Here is an 18,521-nt window from a genome sequence, read left to right as displayed (position 1 = left end):
TGTTTCCTGTTTTTGACAATGAAAGCTATTCTTTTTTTCCCTTTTTTTCTGTGTTGGGTGGTGTTTCTAACATTTGTTGGAAGGAAAAAAGCCATTTAGGTTCGTTCTATGGAGATAGGTTAATTTCCTGCTAGAGTTCATTTTTATATGCCCATGTTTACCTAAAATTGAGATATGGGAGCATTTTGAGGGAAATTCTAGACCTTTAGTTAAAAAAAAAAGAGAGAGAGAGGAACATATAAATATATGAGGTGCATGCTTGTACAGTGAAAGCGCCATGAAGAATTTGGTTTTCTAAATTAGCGATTCTACTACTTTGCTGCATGTCCTATATAATCTAGGATCTTTTTAACACTGTTAATTCCCAAGGCACCCTAAAAGCCAACTGAAACAAAATCTGAGTAAAACCCGGTGTATTAGTCCATCTTCAGGTTGCTAATAAAGACATACCCAAGACTGGGTAATTAATAAAGAAGAGGTTTAATGGACTCACAGTTCCATATGGCTGGGGAGGCCTCACAATCATGGTGGAAGGCTAGGAGGGGCAAAGTCACGTCTTAACATGGATGGCAGCAGGCAAGAACTTGTGTAGGGGAACTCCCCCTTGTAAAACCATCAGATTTCATGAAACTTACTCACTATCATGAGAAAAGCATGGAAAAGACCTGCCCCATGATTCAGTTACTTCCCACCAGATTCCTCCCACAACATGTGGGAATTGTGGGAGCTACAATTCAAGATGAGATTTGGGTGAGGACACAGCCAAACCATATCACCCATGGATTTTTTTAAATGATTCTAACATGCAGTCATGTTTGGTGATCACCAAAGATATAATTCAAGCCATAAACCATACTTATTTTAAAGTTCCAGACAGTTAAAATCCCGGTGATGCACGCACATGTTTATCATAGCACTATTTGTAATAGCAAAGACATGGCATCAGCCTAGGTGCCCATCAATAGTGGAACATGGAATACTATGCAGAATAATAAGAAAGAGTGAAATCATGTCCTTTGCAGCAATGTGGCTACAGTTGGAGGTCATTATCTTAATCTTAGGCAAATTTAACACAGAAACAGAAACCTAAATGCTGCATGTTCTCACTTATATGTGAGAGCTAAATATTAGGTACAGGTGGACATACAGATGGGAACAATAGACACTGGGGACTCCAAAAGCTGGGAGAAAGTGGGAGAAACAGGAGTTGAAAAACTACCTATTGGTTATTATGTTCACTGTCTGGGTGATGGGTCCAGTAGAAACCTAAACCACGCAACAAACCTGCACATACACCCCCTGATTCTAAAGATAAATAAAAATAAAGTAAAATGCTAGTGATGTCAGCGTAATAAGTTTCCAGATCTCTCCACCTACAGTCTACTACTCTTAATATTCAGTTTCAAATTTAAATGCACAGAGATGGTTGAGTTGACCTCAATGTGTTGCCTCCACATTGTGCAATGCCTCTGTGTGCATCTTTGGTAACAGGCTTTTATAAATAGCACATACTTTTTAAAATGCCTGATTTTAAATGTGTTAACATTTTATTTTATTATGTTTGTACTTTGAGTGACTTCCGAAGTGTCCTGAGTACCCAGGCTGGGGTTGGATACATCAAAAGAGTTCAAGAAATATAATGATCATTATTATTTACATACTATGGAAAAAACATTGGTCTGTACTTTAGTTGAGAGATAATTGCAGTCTCTTTCAGTGATGGCTACAATGAAATGTCAATCACTGTCAATAAACACTATACTGAAAGCAACCCAAATCCTGCACTTCAACGTGGTTTTTGCCTTCAAACTTCTTTCTGTCATCAAATACTTGCCTGTGTCCTGTGTTTTTGAAAGAGGATTTGTGCAAGATGTGCCCTGACTCATTCTGAAGCATTTCTCTGATTTGAGCTCTAGCTCAGTCTTTGTTATACTGCTCTCTCTTTGTTTTGGCTAACCAAGGATGAAATATTTAATCAGACTCAACTTGGAATAAAAGTCAGTCTCTGGAAATTTCATGCTTACCCTCGTATCCTCATCCTTTTCCCCACAGTACACATGCACCATCATTATGTGCTCTGCATCAACTTCTCCAGAGCCTTTTTTCTCTACAGTTTATGCTGCTGCAACATTGCGATTGTCGTTGAAAAACTATGAAAGCAGAGCGGACTGAGCATAAGCAACCACTTTCACCCCAGTCTAAAATCCATTGAAATGAAACATAAACTGTTTCAAAATATTTTCTAATGTTACGGAAAATAAAAAAGATTGCCTCCGATAAATGCAGAAGTTCGATGAATTTCTAAAGAATAGAAAGCTAATAGGAATGAAATAGGAACCTAAGGCTACATCGAATTGTAATGAAAATATACAAAGTAAAGAAATGGTACTGAAATCAGAGTGGTTTGGGGCCAGGGTCCCCAACCCATGGACTGCAGGCTGGTACCGGTCCCCGGCCCGTTAGGAACTGGGCCGCACGGCAATGCTACATCTGTATTTACAGCTGCTCCTCGTCGCTGGCATTACTGCCTGAGCTCTGCCTCCCGTCAGATCATCAGTGTCATTAAATTCTCACAGGAGCAGGAACCTTATTGTGAACTGTGCATGCAAGGGATCTAGGTGGCACTCCTTATGAGAATCTAATGCCTGATGATCTGAGGTGGAACAGTTTCATCCAAAACTATCTAATCCCCAACCCACCCCCTCCCCCAGCACCCTGGTCTGTGGGAAAATTGCCTTCCACGAAACTGGGGGACCGCTGCTTTGGGGAATATTCAAAGCCAAAGGATATAGGTAATGATCATGAGGCCTTAGGTAGTTATCAACTGGAGCTATTACTTTCTTTGTAGAAATGTTTTGAGAGGACAAAGTAACTCAGAGGACAATTCCTCTCAGAGGTATCAGTGAATGGAGCAATAAAGCCAGAGAATTCCAGATATATAAAGATCCAGTGAGAGATGGAGAGGGTGCCTTCAAAATTGCAAAGCAGGCTGCAGCACGCTATATTCCACAGTGTTTCTATCTCTCAAAAGACTAGGTTCTACAATCAAAACATGCATCCACAAACAGGTAATAGTGCTATGATAAACATGTGCGTGCATCACCAGCATTTTAACTGTCTGGAACTTTAAAATAAATATGGTTTAAAGTTTGAATTATATCTAAGGATCAACAAATACCTGACGAAAACCCAAACCACAAAAGAAGGAACCCCCATTCAAAAAGTACAAAACTAATGTGAAAAAACATTTAATGGAGCAAGCAGACGAAATTCTAATGAAATTATATGAATATGTTTATCATATCTATAAAAGAGCATTTTATGAAAAAATAATCTGAAGATTTTGGAAATAAAAATACTATGCATTCAAAAGGTGAGTTGAATGACAAAACGAATTAGGCCGAAGAGTAAATAATGAGCTAGATGATCCTGCAAATAATTTCACAGAACAGTGTGAAAGGAAAAAAATAATGGAAAGTACAATGAAATAAATAGTTGCAGAGAACAGATCCAGTACACCCAAAATCCATTTAATAGGAACATCGGGAAAAGGAAACCTGGAGAATAGAGAAAAATACATAATCAATGAAACAGAAAATGTTTACAGAGCAAAAGAAACATATTGAAAAGACCCAAACTTACAAACCTGGAGAATGAGTAAAATGTCACAGCTAAATACACCAAGGTGCGATTCTTCTACAAGCCAAGACTAAAAGAATACCACTCCTAAAATATTCTAGAAAGATATCACTTTTGTAGCTTCCCTACAAAACAGAAAGAAGCATATTCACATTAGGTTTCTCCTTGACAACACTGCATACTGTGAGATAGTAAAGCAAAAATGTCAAATGTCTAAGAAAAAATCCCATCTGAAATATATTTGATTTCTGCATACATATTTTGAAAAGTTATAAGTAACCTCAATTGTTTTCAAGATATTAATATTAAGTGATGGTGAATCAATATTACGGAATATTAGTCTATGGCTTGATAACAGCACAGCAATAATCATTTGGGGCAGCTTCTCTCAAGGTGATTGCCACTTCCAAAAGCAGTGGCTGTAAGGTGGAGAAGGCAAGCACAGTTTTCAATAGACTCATAGGTCTGAGCCCAAAATGAAGCTCGGATCCTGCCTAGGCAGAGGGTCCTTGTAAAAACTCATGTCTTTGGGTGGTTCTGAGGGTAAACATTGAACCACAAATAGACCAGCCCACACAGGAAGCAAAGTCTAGGTTCAAATAATTTTAAACCCTTTGAGATTTAGATAACCTGAGATTCTTAGTGTCCCTAGAATAACTGCCAGTCAGAAATAAAGTGAAACTTCATTAGAGGAAGAAAACATCCTCCTAAGCCTCAAATGATTTCTGATGTTTTTCATATGCAAGCTTCAGCATCCTGATTAAACAAAAACAGAGTATTCTGGAAACATAAATCAATCAACCAATCAGTAATAAATAATCAAATGTAAAGAACAACAACCAAACATACAAAAAAAGTAACTAAAATCAAAGGAAAAAAATCAGAAAATAAAACAGACCCATAAGGTAGTCAGATAATGGAGTTATAAAACATGTAATCAAAAATAGCTATCAGTAATCTGTCAAAAAAACAGAGGACAAAAACACAAATTAGAAATTTTCGTTTAAAAAAATAGATCACCTGAGTCATTTCATATCTATTTGAGAAATGTCCGGGCACGGTGGCTCACGCCTGTAATCCCAGAATGTTGGGAAGCCAAGGAGGGCAGATCACCTGAGGTCGGGAGTTCGAGACCAGCCTGAACAAAATGGAGAAACCCTGTCTCTACTAAAAATACAAAAAATTAGCCAGGCGTCTTGCTGCATGCCTGTAATTCCAGTTACTCAGGAGGCTGAGGCAGGAGAATCGCTTGAACCCAGGAGGCAGAGGTTGGGGTGAGCCGAGATCGTGCCATTGCACTCCAGCCTGGGCAACAAGAGCGAAACTCAGTTTCAAAAAAAAAAAAGAGAGAGAGAGAGAAATTTATGGTAAAATCCTCCCAAATCTCTCAATGTAAAAAGCTCGAGGCTCCTTTAATATCTCACAGTTCTCTAGGGCAGAATTTGACGTACAGTGGGCTAGATTCTTTGCTCAGGATCTGGCTAGTCTAAAACAAGGTATTAGCCAGGCTGTGTTCTCATCGGTGGCTTCGGATCATCTCCAAATTCACATGGTTGTGGCAAAATTCAGTTCCTTGTGGTTGTAGGCCTGAGGGGCCCACTTCCTGGCTGGCTCTTAACCTGTGGTTACTTTCAACATCCAGAGACCACTCACGTTGTTTTCTTCTTGGCCCTCTCCATCTTCACAGTCATCAACAACAACAACAAAACCCTTGCACATATTCCTTCTTGTTCTTTGAATCTCTTTCACCAAGAAAAGCCCAGTTTCCATTAAGGCCACAGTGGATTAGCCCTATCAAGAATAATCTGTCTACCTCCAACTCAGATAATTTAAACTCTTAATTACATCTGCAAAGTCCCTTCACAGCCCCACCTAGATTTATCTTTGATGGACTAACTGGAAGAAGGTCGGTGTACACCAGGGGTAAGAATCTTAGGGGCCATTATAGATTTCTGCCTACCCCACCCATTATCATTCTTTTCTAAGTATTATATGTTTACTTCTTCAACACAATGGTTATTTACTAATTTTTACTTAGCTTACAAATAAAGATTATTTTAGTTTCCATTTTGTTTTCCAATTTTACTACATTATGTTTAAAAATCCCAATAATATCAATGGTTTTAGATTGGTTGTACATTGACTTATGGCTTAACAGTCAAATTTTATAAAAATTTCCAAGGTTGTACATTTTCTATTTATGAATTATGGAGTTAGATGTCACATATGTACAAAATATATGTGCCATAATATAGGTATAATATAGCTTAAACCTTTGATATAATTTAAACCTCAAATTGTTCAAGTATTTGACATCTATTTTTGTCTGTTTCTATAATCTGTTTTTAAGAAGGATGTGTTTGATATAGCTATTTTTCTCTAGAGCACTGTCAGTTATTTTAATTATACTTTTAGGCTTTATTTTTGAGGGCATAGAATTTACTATCGACATGATTTCTTTTATCAATATACAAAGGTTTTTTTTTTTTTTTTGCTCTTAATACATTGCTTACCTTACTTATATATTACCAGATATTAAGATTCCCACATCAGTATATTTTTATTCTCTTTTTAAGCCACAAACATTCCTTGTGTCTTGGTTTTAAGCATGTTTCTAGAGACACGTATTGTTGAATTATATAATTTATGCAATCTGAGATTTTTTACATTTTCCACATCTATTTATTATTCATTCCTTCAGTTTTATTCTCTTCCCCCCCCCCCAAATTCTTAATGCCCATTGGATAGACTGAGTTTCCTTTGGCTTATGTAAAAGTTATGTATTCTGATTTTGTTCCCATGTTTGCTCCCTGTAGACTAAGACTCAAGCTCATATTTACCTTCTCTAATTGATTTATTACATCAATATTCATGTCACTTTCATAAGACAGGAAGTTCAGCATGTTTACATACTCCTTTGTCTGCTAACCTCAACTTCTCAATGATGTCTCCTTTGGCCAATTTGTATAAAATTGTAGTGTGCACCTCCCTGTACTCCCTATTCTCTATCCTTGATTTATTATTCCCCAAAAACATTTATTAATTTTTAATTTGCCAATTTTTTTATTTTTTTATTCTGTTGCCCTCTTAAAGGAACACAAGTTTCATGAAGGTGGGTAGGGTTTTTGTTTGTTTGTTTGTTTTTAACTTTTATCTTAGGTTCAGGGACACATGTACAGGTTTGTTATATAGATAAACTCACACCATGGAAGTTCATTGTACAGATTATTACTAAGCCTCGTACCCAATACTTATTTTTTTAATCCGGTTCCTCCTCTCACCCTCTATCATAAGTAGGCCCCAGTGTCTGTTGTTCCTCTCTTTGTGTCCATGTGTTCTCATCATTCAGGCCCCACTTATAAGTGATAACATGCAGTATTTGTCTTTTTGTTCCAGCATCAGTTTGCTAAGAATAATGGCCTCCAGCTCCATCGCTGTTCTGGCAATTGACAAGGGCTCTTTCTTTTTTATGGCTGCATAGTATTTCATGGTGTATATGTACTACATTTTCTTTATGCAGTCTGTCATTGATGGGCATGTAGGTTGATTCCATATCTTTGCTATTGTGAATAGTGCCACAGTGAATATATGTTTGCATATGTCTTCATTGTAGAATGATTTATATTCCCTTGGGCATATACCCAGTAATGGGATTGCTGGGTAAAGTGGTAGTTTTATTTTTAGCTCTTTGAGGAATCACCACATTGCTTTCCACAATGGTTGAACTAATTTACACATGAAAGTGGGTAGTTTTGTCTGACATGTAGGAGATGCTCAATAAATATTTGTAGAATGAAGAAAAAATCAGATATCTAATCTCAATTTGATCTGAAACTAGCTGTGTGACCTCAGATGAGTCATCTGATCACTCTGGGCCTCAGTATATTCATCTGTAAAATGAGAAAGTAAGATGAGATTTGTGCTATTTGCCTTGTACTGTGCATGTGTAAATCACCTGGTGGTATTTTTGAAATGCATGTTATCATTCAGCTGGTCTGGTATGTGCTGCCTGAGACTCTCCATTTCTGATACTCTCTTAGATGATGCCAACGCTGAGCATAGACGAACTGCTCTTTGAGATGCAAGGGATTAATCTTTAAGGTATCTTTCCTCTTTTTAACCCTACAGAAAGACTGGCAAACAACAACTTGTCATCTGTTTTTGTAAACAAAGTTTTGTTGTAACACAGCTATGCTCATTCACTAACATTTTATGTACGTTGCTTTTACATTACAACAATAGAAATTAGTTGCAGTAGAGACCATGTATGATTTCAAAGTTGAAAACATTGGCTATTTATCCCTTTACAGAAAAGAGGGCTTGCTTTAGTATCAATTGCCTCTGGAAAATATTTTGGAATTTTAGTGTATTAACTATGGTTCATTATTCTAGTTTTTTCATTTTTTCTTAGTTGCTTTATTTTTCCTCATTAACAGTTTCAATATCCTCTAAGACATAAATCATGCCATTTGCTTCTTTAATGTCCCCATGAGCACATGGTTGGAGAAATCTAAAACTGGAAAATGACCTTGGAAACTAGTTAGTCTGAATTTGCATTTAAGAGTCAGGGCCTGGTGGTGGGGTGGAGTAATTGTTCAAAGTCACCTAATTGCTAAGACAGGCAGAAGGGAACTCAGGTCTCACGTGCTTTGTGTTATACAAGCTCCTTGCCTTTATTTCTAGGATTTAAATGAGACGTATTTTGATTGTGCTTATGGCGGTGGTCCAACTATGAGCATTGGCAATCATTTATCCGAGGGCTCAAAGAGGACTCAGGTGATGCAGCTTGCCTTGATTTAGGGATCTTCTTTAAAAATAATTCAGCCTAAGAAGGAAAAGTGTTGGGCCAAGGTCAACAAACAAAGTCTATAGCGAAAAGAAGAGGGAGAGAGATCAAGCCAGATCCCCCTTGAAGACCAAGATACTCATTCCCCCAGTTTAACAGAGTTTGCTACAGACCACTCCCATCTGAATCCCTTGGGACTTGCCTTTGGTTGAAAAGAACCACCTCACTCAAGTTTATGTCTCCTACCTGAGACAATCCTCATCTCATAACTGCATGATGAAGGAGTACAAATTCTAGCTCCTTGCTTCAGTGATAGACAACTCTGAGCAGCCAGGCCAGCTCCAGATTTCCCCAGTGCAATCGGAGAAGGCCTCTGTTGCAACCTCATCACAATTAATCTGCTTCCTCTTCCAACCCCTGCTGCCTCACTGCCCCACAGATTATTCATCTTCTTCTCCCTCTACCTTATCAGCTTCTTTATCTCCCCTCACACAGTCATCAGTCTTTAAAAAAAAAAGCACCGTAATTTTTTATAGAGATAGGAGTTTCACCATGTTGCCCAGGCTGGTCTTGAATTCCTGGGCTCAAGGGATCCTCCTACCTTATAGGCATGAGCCAAGTACCAAAATCCTTCCTCTAAGACAGACCGGCCTTCTTCATTAGATAGAGAGGGGGGAGCGACGAAACCCGCCACCAGAGCGAGAGCGATGGCGGGGCGAGGGGGGAGCAGGGATTCGACTTCTCGTGATGGAGGGGGGTCGGAGGGGGCAGTGAGGGGGGGGATGTGCGGGAGGGATTTCGGAGGTTTTCATTTCTTTCGGTCGCTTCTTCTTTTCCGTAAGGGTCCTTCCAGTCTGCCTTCCTTCCTTCCTAGGCCTTTCCTTTCCTTCCTTTCCTTTCCTTTCCTTTCCTTTCCTTTACTTTCCTTTCCTTTCCTTCTTTTTTGTTGTTGTTTTCAATCGTCAGTCTTGAGTGTACTCCCAGTACATATCCTGCACACAAATCTCCTTCTGAGTCTATCTCAGGAGACCCTGAACACCCAGACCAGCCTCTGAACCAGTCACTGCCCATTCTTGACTACAGCTTTGAAGGGGTGGGTGGTAGTGATGAGGAAATAGAAACACAAAGATCAGTTTCACTGAAGTTACCGTGGCATTGAATTTGCTTTAAGAAGGAATCCACTGGATTAAGAGTGTTGGTGCCGGGCCTGTGAACGCTAACTTGAGACTCTCTGTGGCATTATAGGTGCTAGTGTCAGTGGCAACAACATCACAGTGGCACCAATGTTTGGCATCAGGGACTAGCTCAGGAGTTGGTAGCCTCACCCAATAGACACCAACACAGTGAGCAGAAGGGGAGGGGAACCTTAGATGTGGTGGCCAAGGGCACTGTGTTCAAAAATACAGGAGGCATCCCTTGAGGTTTCAAGAAACAGTTGGCCAGGTGGGGGGAAAAGGAGGGTATAGTTCCTGCAGTTTTGCCACAGAAATATGATTTTGGTGAGAGCATGACCTTATTTATGCTCCTTGGATGGTGTGGCCTGGGGAGACACTGGCTAACACTCATGGCTTCTTTCGCTATTAAATTCTATTCCCAGTACTTTCAGAGCAAATAATTTCACATAACACTGTCTGCTTTCTTTGATCCATGTGAGGGGAAGGATGAATCGTCAGTTCCCCTCCCCCATTAGCCCTGCCATTGCCCAAGGCACAATCAATTTCAATATGCAGGGGAAATAGACCACACAGGATCTATGGCCTCCCTACAGGGACCTGACATATTAACTGTTGTAATGCCTCTAATTCAGTCTATTTACTTTGGGATCAGCCTGTCTCTCCTGCTCATCATTTTAACCCATACACTGGCAGTGTCATGACTATTTAGAGTGATGGGGGTGATCCTCAGGGCATAGTCATGAGAAGCCTGATGAGGGAACAGCTACAGCCAGCCCATGTTGCTTCAGGGTAATGATGACTAATTTCATTCACGTCCCTCACCCCTGCCTTGAAATCTTCTCTTGCCTTTGAAATTGACGTCTGTCGGAGGGAATGAGACTCTGCTGGTGTCACAGCTTGATGTATTGGCCCTGTGGAGGCACTCCTTCTTGTCATGACTGGAGACAAGTGAGAGGGGTAAAGAACAGCAGAGGAGGAGAGGTGGGGGAGGGAGAGAAGGAGGACCCTCCAGGAAGATGAAAAATGAGCAGAGAAAGAAGGAAAACATCTTCAACAAAATGCCACTATTCTGATTCGAACACTTTTACAGCTTTTCCGATGTAGAAGCAGACTATTGAGATGATCTCACCGCATGTATGTCTTAAAGAAAAAAATTACTCAATGATGCTTGTTAAAGTATGATAAGGCAGACTTTATTTAGATGATTACTATAGGTGTAGAGACCTCTACAGTGACATTTTGCTGTGGGAGAGAGAGACTGGGCTCTACTTCAAATACAGCATAGGGAAATGGTAATTGATACCCAAGGAGCAGCATGGCATCAGTGGATAGAAAATTGCTAAGAGAATCCACAAAGGTAAGGGGGAATCCTGGCTGAAGCTACTTCATGACATTCTTGCTGAAGACAGGCCAGGGTGCTCAGATATCACTTGGGGGATGGTGGAGGATGAGAAACCTGATCAGATACCAAGGATAATCAGAGATCAAGGTTGAACAGATATTGGCAGGCAGTGTATTTGGTAAACTAACTTAGCAGGGTTCTTTGCTAAGATTTCATGTTATGAGGAAGCGAACTAATGGGCCTAGGAGAAAATTTAGGAGGCTGAATAAAGTTTGGTCTAGCACAGAACCTCTGTTACATGTGACAACCTTAAATAGCCCAGGTTGGTGTATTTTTCAGAAAGTATCTCTATAAGAAACAAGTAAATAGGTGCCATGTCGTGGCAGGTGATACCATCAGTCAGCCCTTCCCTTTTAAACTCCTCAGATCCTATAATAGCATGCTGACCCTTGATGCATTTTTAATTAGCTATAATGAAAAATGGTTTTTCAATGCATCAATTTTGAACTGATAGCGATGTAGCTGATTATCTTTAGATAAGTAAATGGGCATGTTTGAGGTCAGGTTTAAAAACAGAAAAAGAAAACATAAAAATGCTTTTAAATTGTGACTCAATTTTTCAATTTTTCTTTTACTGGAGAAAATTTTTTTATTTTGATTTTGCTTTCATTTAAACTATAAACACTTATAGGTTTCAGCAGATGAGCAGATTCAAACTCCAGCTTGGCAGAGTCTCCTGATAACATGGTAGAATGCCACTAATTAATGTCAAAAGCTAACAATGGTTATGTTCTTTAAAGTGAATGGTCAGATATTAATATTTTCTTACCACATAGATAAATCTCTGTGATTCAAAAATGTGTTCCATTACTTTTGATATAATGAACCTACAAAAGACAGCCATGGCTGGGAGAGCTAGTTGATATTTGGGCAAACTTCTACTCGCCTCCCAACTTGGAATAGGTTCTGGCTCAAAACTGGTTCCCCAGCAAGACCAGAAATCGCCTGAGTGAGTCTGGCTGTGCTCCCAGGAATTGTGGTTGGGCAGATTCTCAGGAGGCCAAGGTGTTCCTGAGGATAACTCAGGCAGCTCCCTGCTGGCCAGGATGCGTTCTGAAATCGTGATCTGGAATCATGCCCTGTCAGTCCTGGAGAAAAACCAAAGCCATAGATTGGCTTTAGAACGAGTCCAACAGCAGGGATGGCTGAGGTCAAGGGCAGGCCCTGCAAGGCCTCTTTATACTCAGAGGAAGTTCCTGCTTTCCTTCAGCCCAGAGCTTGGCCAGGGGTAGGAAAGTTTAGATAAGCTGAGATCTGTCACTGCCAGATCTGCTCAGGCTGAGGGCTTCAGTTCATGTCCCATGGCTTGTGCCTCCAGCATGCCCAAGACAATGAATAATAATAATACTCATTACCATTTACTGAACAGCTTCTCTGCCAGGCACTGGGCTTGTTTAATTACAAAACATCACTAAAGTTAAACGAGATGCTACCTTTGTTGTTGGTGTTCATTTCTGAACTGTGAGCTCTCTGAGGAGGGGCTTTAAAAAAAAGGTCTTCTATGCTTTAAACAAATTGTCTGCAATAATAATGGCTTAATAAAGATTTAATAAGCTCTAGAAGGTCACATAACTTACCCAGGTTTACACAGCTAGCCAATAATAAAGTTAAGAATCAAATCTAGACCAGAAATGGTGGCTGATGCTTATAATCTCAGCACTATGGGAGGCCAAGGCAGGAGGACTGCTTGAAGTGAGAAGTTGGAGACCAGCCCTGGCAACATAGCCAGATTCTGTCTCTAAAAATAAATAAATAAATAAATTAGCTAGGCATAGTGGGACATATCTGTAGTTCCAGCTACTCAGGAGGCTGAGGTGGGAAGATTGCTGGAGCTCAAGAGTTGAAGGCTGCAGTGGACTATGATTGTGCCACTACACTCCAGCCTGTACAAGAGAGTAAGACTCCATATCGAAAAAAAAAAAAAAAAAAAAAGAATCCAATCTAGGCCCATATGAACGCAAAGTATAAAGCAGCCCCCTGTGTTACACTCTTATCCTGTCTCTACCCTTTACAGGGTCTGGGTTTCGGTGTATGATCTTTAAAGTAGTAAATACCTAGAGAAAAGTGGGAAAGAGTCAGCTCACAAAGGTAGCAGCAATTCTGACAATATCACTATCTCCACCATGTCCTGAATGGAGCCAAAGAATGGTAATTTATCAAAATGTTGTAATGCTTCTTTGTACAAACACAGACCACCAGAGTGGAAGGGAGAAGTCTGCCAGCAAAATCACTCTATTTGGAATTTTTGTTCTCTCTTGGGCACAGATACTCAGGTGGGTAATTTACTAATTCACTTATTTCATACTACTTTAATGAGATGATTAGAAATGGAATTGAATCATGACTATGAGTTCATGGTAATAAGGAAAATAGTATACTGTCACTCTTCATAATTTAGAAAGTACTTCTTTACATACATTTTTCCTAGTATCAAAATTGTACTAGAAACTAGACAGGGAGAATATTACTATACTTACTATATGGGTAAAAAAACTGAAGCCCAGAGAGACTGCATGCTTTGCCTGAAGTTACATGATTAATTAAAACATACAGTATCAAAACTCAAATTCTGATTCTAGATTACTGTTCTTGTTCACTTCACCAGTGGTTCTCAACCACAGTTGAATATTAGAATGACTCAGAGATACTTATTCCATTGCACCGGGATTAGGCCCAGGCAACAACATTTTAAAAACAAAGCCAGATATATGTGCAGCCAGGGCTGGGCAGCAAGTGTGCTACGTGATTCTGTCTGTTAATGAACAGCACACTTGGCCAGGCATGCACTGAGATTAACTGTTTTGTTACCCTAACAGAACTATCTCAATTATGACCTGATATTTGCAGAATTATTGATATAAGATATGAGTTTCACAAGGCCTATTGATTTTTAAAGACATCTTACAGGTACCTTGCCATTCTCTTGCATTTGCAAAACTGAAAATTTAATTATTGAGTTTATAACCATTCTCTCCATTACTAACCACACACAGAAAAATTTCCTGAGGCTAGAAACCATGTCTAATTAACCTAAGGGTTATTTAGACTAAAGAAAAGAAGACTGAAAAGCAACTTAATGAGTCCAATTATTTCCTTTAAGCCCAGGGAGGGCATTAGCAACATGCCTCCCTTGGATACAGAGCAGATGGGCCTCCTCCCCAGCCTCCTTGTAGTCATTCCACCAACAAACTGAGGCTTGGCTCAAGAGGGACTGATTGAATAGCTACCAATAGTTTGTTGTTGTTGTTATTTTATATGACTTCCAAAAAGTAAAAAGGATGTGCATAATTAGAATCATTGAACGCAGAGAAGAGCCAAGATTCGTGAAGATTATATTGTATTAATAGTCGATCATAGTGTTAGCTAATTATATTTGTCAAGATAACTAGCCTCTGCTGCAGAAGCAACAAGACATAATCCTCAATGGTTTACTATTTCTCAGGCACACTATATGACCCATGTTCGCTGGTGAAGAGCAGAGGGAAAGGCTCTGCCCCAGTCTCCCTGACACACAGAGGCCCTACCTTCTCGGGGCTGGCCATCCATAACAAGCAGCCTTCTCAGTCACCATGTTAGGGGAAGAGAGAGAAAATTGTTCATGGGCTTTTCACTCCTTCCCTGTGCAATTGACGCACGCGTATTCACATTTTCCTGACTAAGACTAGTTCCATGACCCTTTTCTTATTTCAAACACACTGGGAAATATAGGGCAATTAATACAGAACTTGGAGAGCAATACTCTCTTTGCTGCAAATGCCATATATATGACTCTTCCCAGTATTTGACTTAGATTGACTCCCTAGGATACCCCAGAGTAGAGCTTTTCTGCCTTTTCTTATTAAGAGGGGCAAGTTCTTCCCGTTTGTTTATGCCATAGATGGGAACCATAGAAGAGCTATTGAGAAGATATTGTTTATTTTCACAGAGAATAGGATGAGTAATAAAATACTTATTCATGTGGGAAAGGTGACTGTATAATGGTCCTGGTGCCTTTCATATCTGTTTGTTCATTCATTTATTCCTTTATTAATCATAGATTATTTCCTATGATTCAAAAATGAGAATAGACTTGTATTGTATGCCTTATGCACAATCATGCCTAAATTTGGTAGCTTCTTGAGTGCCCTTCTAATTCCACTAAAGGATTGGAATTAGAAGAGTCTTTAATTGAGCCAGGTTTTGCACAGTTGAAGAAAATCCATAACAAAGAAAAAACTAGACAATTTTAAAAAGAGCATTACATTAGTTTCTCCAGAATGCTAAAGGCTGAATTCTCAGGAAGCTGTCTGCTTAATGAGGTGCCCTTAGGAGAAAATAAGAGCTCCTTTTCATCCTGTCTCCATTTGGCAACACTTGTTCCCAGCATCCAAATTTCTCTTCATAGAAGTCATCAGGCCAACAGAAAGCAGGCAAGCCAATTTCATAACTTAAGGACAGTTTTGGAAATATTCTACCATTCTAATGCACAAGTTTTAGGACAGTTCCTCTTCAAAAATTCTTTATGGTAGCTTTTCCATTATGAAAATTAGGCCTAAGATCAGTGTTAAGAGCAGAGGATTGCATACAATAGAAAAAGTAGAGTTGAAAAGAATTCAGATGGTATTGATCAATTTTTAGAGTATTCAAAAAATATTAAAACTTTGCCTCTTTACCAATTCACATTCAAAAGTAGATAAAATCTGTATCCATTATAACTAGGCAATATTTTTACATTCTGTTTCAATGTGCTAATGAATGTTATTGTTGCAGGCAGCGCCTTATAGGAACCAAGTCTTGGATTTACTATAACTTGTTAAAATATACAGTGAAACAATCCCACACAGGAAAACATTTGTTTGATGAAATATTTTAAATAAATTGACGCATGTCAACACTGACAATATACAAAATCTATGTAGGCTATTCCATCAAGACATCTTCTTTTTAATTGAAAATATGATGTCTTACAGTTAAAAATTCTCAAAACCATCCAGTTATTATTGAGAAGTATTTAGAAGACTGGTTTTCATCCATGGGTATACATTAAGATCACAGGGAGATTTTAAAACATGGTGATAATGGAGCCCCAGCTAAACTACTTGAGTCAGAATCTCTGAGAGTGAGGCCCAAACACTGATATTTTTTCAGTGCTCCCCTGTGATTCTAATCTGCAATCAGGACTGGCAACCACTGATACGGAGGACTTCCTTGTCTCTCCAACTAGCAACAATATTCAGTTCTGCAAAATCCCCATTACACTTTCCACCATTCACAAAAAGTAGATGTGTAGATACTACCTCTTCTCTATTAAAGAGTAAGTTCCTGGAGGGCAGAGCCTCTGTCTCACGTTTTTATATGCTCAGTTTCTAGCAAGCCACATGGCAGAGATCATGTTGAATAAGTATTAACTGATTGAGTGGCACACTGATTATTTGAGTAAATCTAATTACAGAGTTTTAATTTTATAAACTCTAAGAAGTCCCTTTCAATGGAGCAGCAAAGTAACGATGTATAAGGAAGTGAAAAGTGAAACATCAAGATTGATAATTTGGCGATTCTTGTTTAGATAACACCTAAAATCTAATTACAGGAGATTTTCCTGGCATGTTCTTGGAGGCAAAGAAATAAATGATATGATGGATTTCTTCTAAGACATTCTGTGTGTTGAGTGCTGCTATAAGATTGCATTTGTCTTCAAAGCAATAGTATCAGGAGTAGAAAGGCAGTATTTAGGAGGTAAAGAAAAACCTACTTTTTTGTCCTTCAGGAACTATAATAAACAGGTGATTAATATATAATTGCATTTGCTATAGGAAACTAAAAATAATGACTGAATTAGTTAAAATTAACCAAAATAAAAAGAAGCTGCTTATTTTTTCCATTGTCCTTCCATTTATGCATCCGAGAATCTCTTCTTTGTTGTCACCAACTTTGATCTTGTCAAGGCAGCTTACTTGCAACGCAGCTCAATACTGATGTCTTAGTCAGTTCTGGCTGCTCTAACAAAACACTTCAGATTGGGGTTGTTTGAAAACAATACAAAAGTTATTTTTCAAGTTCTGGAAGCTGAGAAGTCCAAGGTCAGGATGCCAGCATGGTTAGGTTCTGTTGAGGGCCCTTTTCCAGTGTACAGATGGCCAACTTCTTGCTGTGTCCTCACATGAAGAAGAGAGGACCAGGGAGCTCTCTGGGATGTCTTTCATAAGGGTACTAGTCTCATTTATGAGGGCTCCAACCTGATGACCTAATTAGCTCCCAAAGTCCCCCCTCCCTAATACCATCAATTGTGCATTAGGATTTCAATGTATGAATTTTGATGGGACACAAACATTCAGTTCATTGCAACTGGTAACTCTAATCAAACAAACAGTGTATTACCTGATGGATCAGCTACTCAACCAAGACAGCTGTAAGTGTCTGCAGAAAGGGCAATGACTCTTTCCATCCCAGTTGTGACTGGAGAATTACCAATCCTTACTGACAGTGACAGGAGGCAGCCAAATGCATATGTAGATAGGAGCGGGTCCCTGGCAAAACCCCACCTTCAATCCAAGACTGTTTAAAGCCTGAAAGCCAAGCTACAAGTTAAATCCTCCAACCAGTTTGAAAACCCACCTTCCCATTTGGTGTACTTTCCTCTGGTTGATCTCCATCCTTTACATATTTTACATATACCTACCCTTTCCTAATTGGTTTTCTATACCGTCACTTTCTATACCTTCACTTTGACCTTTTTTGCATACTCACAAACCAATCACCTCACACTCCCTATTCTAAGCCCATAAAAAGTCCCAGGCTCAGCCATATTGAGAACTCTCCTGCCTTGCCTTCAGGTAGGGGGACCACCCCGATATCCCCTCCCTGCTAACATCTATTTTATCACTCAATAAAACTTCCCATCTTGCTCACTCTTTGAGCGTCCTTGTGTCTACTTCTTCCTGGTCATAAGATAAGAACCCAAACCTACCTGAGCTAAGGAACAACAAATCCTGCATCATCACTACTTTATAAAAAAGAAAAATTGCATTTTTGCAGTATAGTTGCTCATATACTAAGAAATCCTAGTACCATACTCAAGATTTTTGCCATACATTTACAACTTCTATACTATTCATAACTCGCCTAATATTTTTAAGACGAATCACTCACTCTCTTTACCTAAATGAATTTGAAAGAGAAACTTCGAATCATTGTCATAAATAGAAGCTATCTATAATAGGACATATATAAATATTAAAGCTAAACATGTTTCTCTCACATCCCACCAATAGTATGAGAACCACCACACAACAGAAAACACCATAAGTAAAATCATATTATTTAATTATCAGTTACACTAGATCTGCATGATGTTGCCAGAATTCATGCCATTGGAAAAGTGCCTGAATTTAGAAATACCTCTAAACTTTAATTAATAAAGGGTAAACTTAGATGGGCAAAGAAAGAGTGTAACCTTTATCTATTTGCAGGATCTTGAGGAGGTGAATAAACTTTGATAAATTATATGAAAAGGAGGACCATGCCCCTGTCAACAAGCCTC

Source organism: Rhinopithecus roxellana, chromosome 16 (genome assembly GCF_007565055.1).
Source record: "Rhinopithecus roxellana isolate Shanxi Qingling chromosome 16, ASM756505v1, whole genome shotgun sequence".
In the NCBI taxonomy this organism is placed as follows: domain Eukaryota; kingdom Metazoa; phylum Chordata; class Mammalia; order Primates; family Cercopithecidae; genus Rhinopithecus; species Rhinopithecus roxellana.
Note: the sequence above shows the minus strand (reverse complement) of the source record.